The sequence below is a fragment of the Eubalaena glacialis genome, chromosome 13 (assembly GCF_028564815.1).
Source record: "Eubalaena glacialis isolate mEubGla1 chromosome 13, mEubGla1.1.hap2.+ XY, whole genome shotgun sequence".
Classification (NCBI taxonomy): domain Eukaryota; kingdom Metazoa; phylum Chordata; class Mammalia; order Artiodactyla; family Balaenidae; genus Eubalaena; species Eubalaena glacialis.
In genome coordinates this window covers 90502281-90508687 of record NC_083728.1, presented here as the reverse complement: position 1 = coordinate 90508687, position 6407 = coordinate 90502281, and positions in this window count along the sequence as shown.

Here is a 6407-nt window from a genome sequence, read left to right as displayed (position 1 = left end):
ATGAAAAAGAAGTAAGGGGGGGTGCAAAATTTAAGATTCAATACACGAAAATTGAAGGTAAGTCAAAATGCACACAAGTGAAGGGGGGTGGGAAGTATCTCACACATTCTCCCAGAGATGACTGTGCTGAACCGTTAGGCACGCATCTTTCTGACATTTTTACCATAAGGAAAAAATTCAAAAGGATCATGAGCTAGAGAACAGGCCTAGGACAAAGGGTATTTAGCACTTTACCAAATGGTAAAGGGGCCTTTGGGATTGGTGGGAAGTATTCAATATACTATGTTAGCTCAACCAGTGACTGCACTCAAATACAATTAGTGTTAAATTCCTAGTTCACACATTAGAATAAATGAGTTTTACCTGGATTCAAGATTTTAAAATTCAAAAGAAAATTCTTAAAGCATAGTGAATTTTAGAAATATATAATCAATAGGGAAAACATATGACAACAGAGAAACCATTAAACTAAAAACTGTTTTTATTTTAGAAAGTTACACATTTCAGTTTCAGATTAAAAATTGGAACTAAGTTTAAAGACAAACTAAGACAAGGTCTTTATAACATACATAAGAAACAAAGACTTTATAATTTTAATGTATTAGCAGCTCTTATAAATCATTGAAAAGATCAACATTATCGTCACTTCTTTAAGATATGAAAAGGGAATTAATAAAAGACAGGATGTATCAATAAGTGAACAATAAATATATTAAAAAGTCTCTTGTGATAAATAAAAGACATCAAAATTTAAGATATTTTTTGAAAGTAAAATTTGAAAAGAATAAAATAATAGGAATATCCAGTACTTCCCTGGTGGCGCAGTGGTTAAGAATCTGCCTGCCAATGCAGGGGACATGGGTTTTATCCCTGATCCGGGAATATCCCACATGCTGTGGAACAACTAAGCCCGTGTGCCACAACTACTGAGCCCGTGAGCCACCACTATGGAAGCCCGCGTGCCTAGAGCCTGTGCTCCGCAACAAGAGAATCCACTACAATGAGAAGCCCACACACCGCAACGAAGAGTAGCTCCCGCTTGATGCAACTAGAGGAAGCCCGCACGCAGCAACGAAGACCTAACGCAACAATAAATAAATAAATAAATAAATAAATAAATAAATAAACAGAACTTAATGCCTGTTGGGTTGAGCTACTCAGAATCTGAGGTCAGTGATTTGTCACAGCAAAGCCTAAGACACTGTACCAAGCTCTTCCCACATGTACCTCACAGCAACCCTATCATGTAGATGTGCTGCCCTATATATGTGGGGAAACTGAGGCTTTTAGAGGTTCAGTCCCCTGCAGAGGTCATAACTGTGACCATTTCCCTCAAATTCAGCTCTTAAGCATAATGCCAGATTCATACCACTAACAAAAGTACCGGTTCCGCCATGCCGCCAGACAAACTTATGGGAGCTCCATCCAAGGGGCCACATCTCTCTTTGACCATGAGGAAGGACAGACATCCAGAATAAAGAGGCCAACTGAGTCAGAAGAAGAAACGTGAGCCCGTATTCTCATGATGTCTTCTTCCCTCCTCTTACACCTAAAAAGTGAGAACAGAAGTGGGTAAAGACACAGCTGCATCTGTATCACTTTCCGTCCTTCACCTTTAAGGAGGAGAGGAAAAAAAGCACTCATTCCCTGAGGAAATCCACCTGGACCCTCCCAGAGCTCCCTCTCTGCCCTCCTCCTTGGGGACTAGAGCATCCCGATCATGCTCTTTCTCCACATTTACTGAATAAGCTGGCTTTCAGCCCAAAGGCTCTGTGTCTGTGAGGGACACTGACCCTACTTCTTAGGAGAGTCTTGAGGAGCATAGAAAGGGCAGAAATTCAGAACCACAAGAAAAGCAACCACGTCCCAGGGCACTTGGTTAAGTTAGGGGGGAAACATTCAACCTTGTTTTGAAAGGAAAGGCATGCACGTGAAGTCCTGGGTAAATTCAGGCGCCCAGGTTGGATTCGAACCCCACAGAGACCAGGATCTTCCATCACCCCAGGTTGGAGTCCCACTGGTGTCCAAGGTCAAGGGTCAGAGGCAGAGGTGAGGCTCCTCCAGACTTGACTTGGGCCCGCAGGGGCGCTGGGAGGGGTCAAGGCCTCGGCCCGGTTAGGGGGACCCTGCCTGCGGGTCCCCCACCTCTGTGCTCCGTGAGCAGGCCAAGGAGAGGACACCAGCCTGGGCCCGGGAGCAAAAGAGGTCGGGAAAACTGCCGGGACTTGAGGGGAGGCATGCTGGGAGTCACCCCCGGGGTCCTGCCGCTCCCTCCGCGGAGCTGAGCCACCCGCTGGCCTCCGGGCTCCACCGCGGGCTGACTGATGAGGGCCTGGGGGAAGGAAGCAAGATGGCGGCCGGGGAGAAGGCGGGAAGAACTTCAGAGACTCAGCCAATCCAGAGGGAGAATCGCGTGGACAGCCTGCCTCAGCCAATCCTAGGAGAGCAGAATGGCTCTTGGAAACTCTGCCTCAGCCAATCCTGAGGGAGCAGAAGTGAGTGTGGAGAGCCTTCCCTAGCCAATCCCGAGGGAGCAGTATCGGGCGTGGAGAACCTGACTCCGCCAGTCTTGAGGGAGCAGTCCAGCGATGGGCCTGCCTCAGCCAATCCCAAGGGTGCATAGGGCATATTGGGCAAGCTCTTCAACCAATGAGAGAACGATGTTCATCCCTCCAACGTCTCTTTGTAAAAACCACTTTAGGCTGTATACGTTTTGTCTGGGGTTGCAGGAACTGGATTATTACTCAGACACGCGCTTGTCTTAGGAAATATAAGTTCTCAGTAATTAATGTTTAACAGTAATGTCGTCTGAGCCAAGAAAGACCACCTACTTGGTTCTTTCTCTCCCACAAACCTGTATTCCTGGGAAAATCTCCCAGGATTCTCCAAAGGATTTAGACCATCGCAAAATGTGAATTATAGGGAATTTGGGGAAATTGTCATGCAAGCATCCTTATTTAACATCTGAAATTGGCTGAGCTGTCAATAGGATTTTTTTTTTTTTACTGTATTTTTTAAGATAAAAATTCACTTTTTAAAGAAGGTACAAAAAACAGATATCAGGACAACTATGAAACAAATTTTCCTTTACTTGCAAGTCATTTGATTCCTATACTATTTTGCTTTCTATGTAGGTGGTAATATTGCCTGCTTACTAAGAAATAAAGTCCTTTCTTAAAACTTTCCTCTGAGCCTCCGTGTTTGTAACAACAGTAAGAAACAACACGTTTTGAGCCCTCACCACTAACGAGCCAAGAGCCATTCTAAAAGTTTCTACTCATTTGATTCTAATGACAAAGCTGGGAGGTAGCCATTGTGTTGAGGCAACAGAGGCACAATTTTATTGAGGTAGAAGTGACATACAGTGAATTGAACTCGTAAAGAAGTATACAATATAATAAGTTTGGGTGCATGTATATGTCTGTAAAACCATCACATCAAGATAATGAACAGATCAGACTCCAAAAATTTCCTCATGCTCCTTTATAATCCCCCACCTCTCACTTCTCCCTGCGCCCCCACCCCCGCCAATTCCCAGGCAATCACTGCCTGATCTTTCTGTCGCTGTAGATGATTTTGCATTTTCTAGAATTTTTGAATTTTATCTAAACGGAATCATACGCCTTTTTGAATGGCATCTTGAAGGCAACATAATTATTTTGAGGTTCATCAATGTTATTGAGTGTATCAATATTGTATTCCTTTTTATTGTCAAGTTGTATTCCACTGCATGAACAAACCATTCCTTGTTTATCCATCCACCTGTTACTGGACATTTCATCCACCTGTTTCAGTTCATTCATCTTATGTAAATATCTAGGAGTTGAAGAGCTGAGTCATATGGTAGATGTATATTTAACACTTTAAAAACTGCCAAACAGATCGTTTTACATTCCCACCAGTGATGTATGAGAGTTAAAGTAGCTCCACATGCTTGCCAGCATTGGCTATGGTTAGTTTATTTAGTTATAGCCATTTTCATAGGTGGGTAGTAGTATCCTATCATGGTTTAAATTTGTATTTTCCTAATGACTGATAATGCTGACCTTCCTTTCACGTGCCTAATTGCTATCAATATAGCTACTTTAGTGAATTGTCCAAATCTTTTGCCCATTAAAAAAAAAAAAATGGGGTCCTTTGTTTTCTTATTATTGAAATTTTAGAGTTTTTTTTAAAAGTTGAAATACGTAATTTAATTATTAGAAATAATCAGTAAATCTTTATATCCACTAATGGAATAAAATACAAATTACTTAGTCAGCACAATTCAGTGCTTACAAGCTATGAGGAGAATGCAAAACAATAAAGAACAGCTGCTCAGTTAATCAAACATTTCCATTTTTATTAACTGGAGAACTATATGGCAATCATATAAATTGAAAAGAACTGTGTTTGATGGATAATACATTTAACCATTCCAGATACTTTCTTCAGTGAAATATTTATTTTCATCCTGTTATCAGATTATTTTTATTGTTGGGAATTTTTAAAAACTGAAGTATAGTTAATTAACAATTTTATATATTTCTGGATACAACCCCTGTATCAGATATGTGACTTGTAAATATTTTCTCCCAGTTTTATCATTCTCTTAACAATGTCTTTCAAAGTTCTTGATTTTAATAAAGTCCAATATATCATTTATTTTCTTTTATGGATCTTGTATCTAAAAAAACTTTGTCTAACATTTCTAAATGTTCAGAAAATTTTCTCCTATGTTTTATCAGAAGCTTCACGGTTTTAGGTTTTACATTAGGTCTCTGATCTAATTTGAGCTGATTTTGGTAGCTTGAGAGAGGGGTGGATAAAAATACAGTTTAATACAGTGTTCCAATAGGAATTGAGAAGAAGAAAATAGAATGATGGAAAGGCAATATTATAAGGTATGGTCTAAGAACTTTCCAGATTTATGAAATATGTTCATACATCAATTCAGAAAATAAAATAGGTTCTGTGCCAGACAAAATTTTAAAATACACACCTTCCCATTAGACTGCTGTCTTCTTTTATTAATAGGAGTTTTTTGAGTATTTTAGACATTGCAAATATTTTCCCCCTCTGATATCTGTTTATTGAGTTTATCTCTGGAGTCCTTCATAGTACAAATTTACAAACCTTGAAGTAATCAAATTCATCAATTTTTTGCCTCATGGCTATGGTATTGGAGTTTTGTTCAGTCCTTTCCTACCCTGAGGTCACTAAGATATCACCTACATTTTGTTCTGATAATATTATGATTTTACTTCTACATTCAGTTCTTTAATGTATCTGGCATCCACTTCTTTATACAAGGTTAAATAGCGATCCAATATTATCAGTCAGTTGCCCTAACATCATCTGCCCAACAGTCTCTGCTTTCCTCCTATTGGTAGGGTAAGTTACTCCCTTTACGCTTCTTCTTCCACAGAAATTTATCAAGGCCTTCAAAAAGCTCAACTGAAAATTTTATTGAAATTGCATTGAATTTGGGGAGAATTGACATCATTCCTTCCAAGTCATTCCTTCCAAGCGCATGGAATACCATTTAATAGGATTGCATTAGGATTGCTGGGTTGCAATTACAAATGCAATTGCAGAGAAACACTGCTGATATTTCCAGGTTGATCTTGTATGAACACTTCTATAAGTTCTAGTATTTTAGCAATGGATTCTTATGTTTTTCTAGATCATGTTATCCGAGAAGAATGACATTTTTATTTCTTCCACTTAAATTCTTACACCACCTCTGCCCTTGCATGGAAACTCCAGCACTATGTTAAACAGTAGCAGGATGGTGGATACACTTGTTTCCAGTTCTAAATGAAATCCATCTAATGTTTTCCCAACAAGTGTAAAGTTTGTATAGGTTTTTGTTATATACCCCTTACAAGGCTAAGAAAGTTTCCCTCTATTTCTAATTTGTTGAACTTGATCTAATGTTCTTTCTGTATCAGTTGTAATATATGAAGTTGATGACTAATATATACAGTTTAAATAGTTATATATAACTGTAAAATATAATTAGTATATATTATTCATAGTAACATGTATAATATATAGGCACACCATGTGTGTGTGTATGTATAGATATATTATGTATGGTGAAATATACAATTTTATATAGTTATATATACACAGAACTTGACTAATAAGTAGTTTAACAACATTCAAAAATATTGTTTTAGAGACATAACTATGTAGTATAACTCTAAAAACAAACACAGGAATGATGAACAGCAAATTAATGATAATAATCACTTCCATAGAGGAAAGGAAGAGAATGAAACTAGAGAGGGAAACGTAGATGAGTTCTTCTGCACCTGTAATGTTTTTTTCTAACAAAATAAAAATGCTGATGCAATATAGGAAAACATTAAGTCTGGATATAGACGAAAGATTCACAGTTATTCATTATAGTATATTCTCTA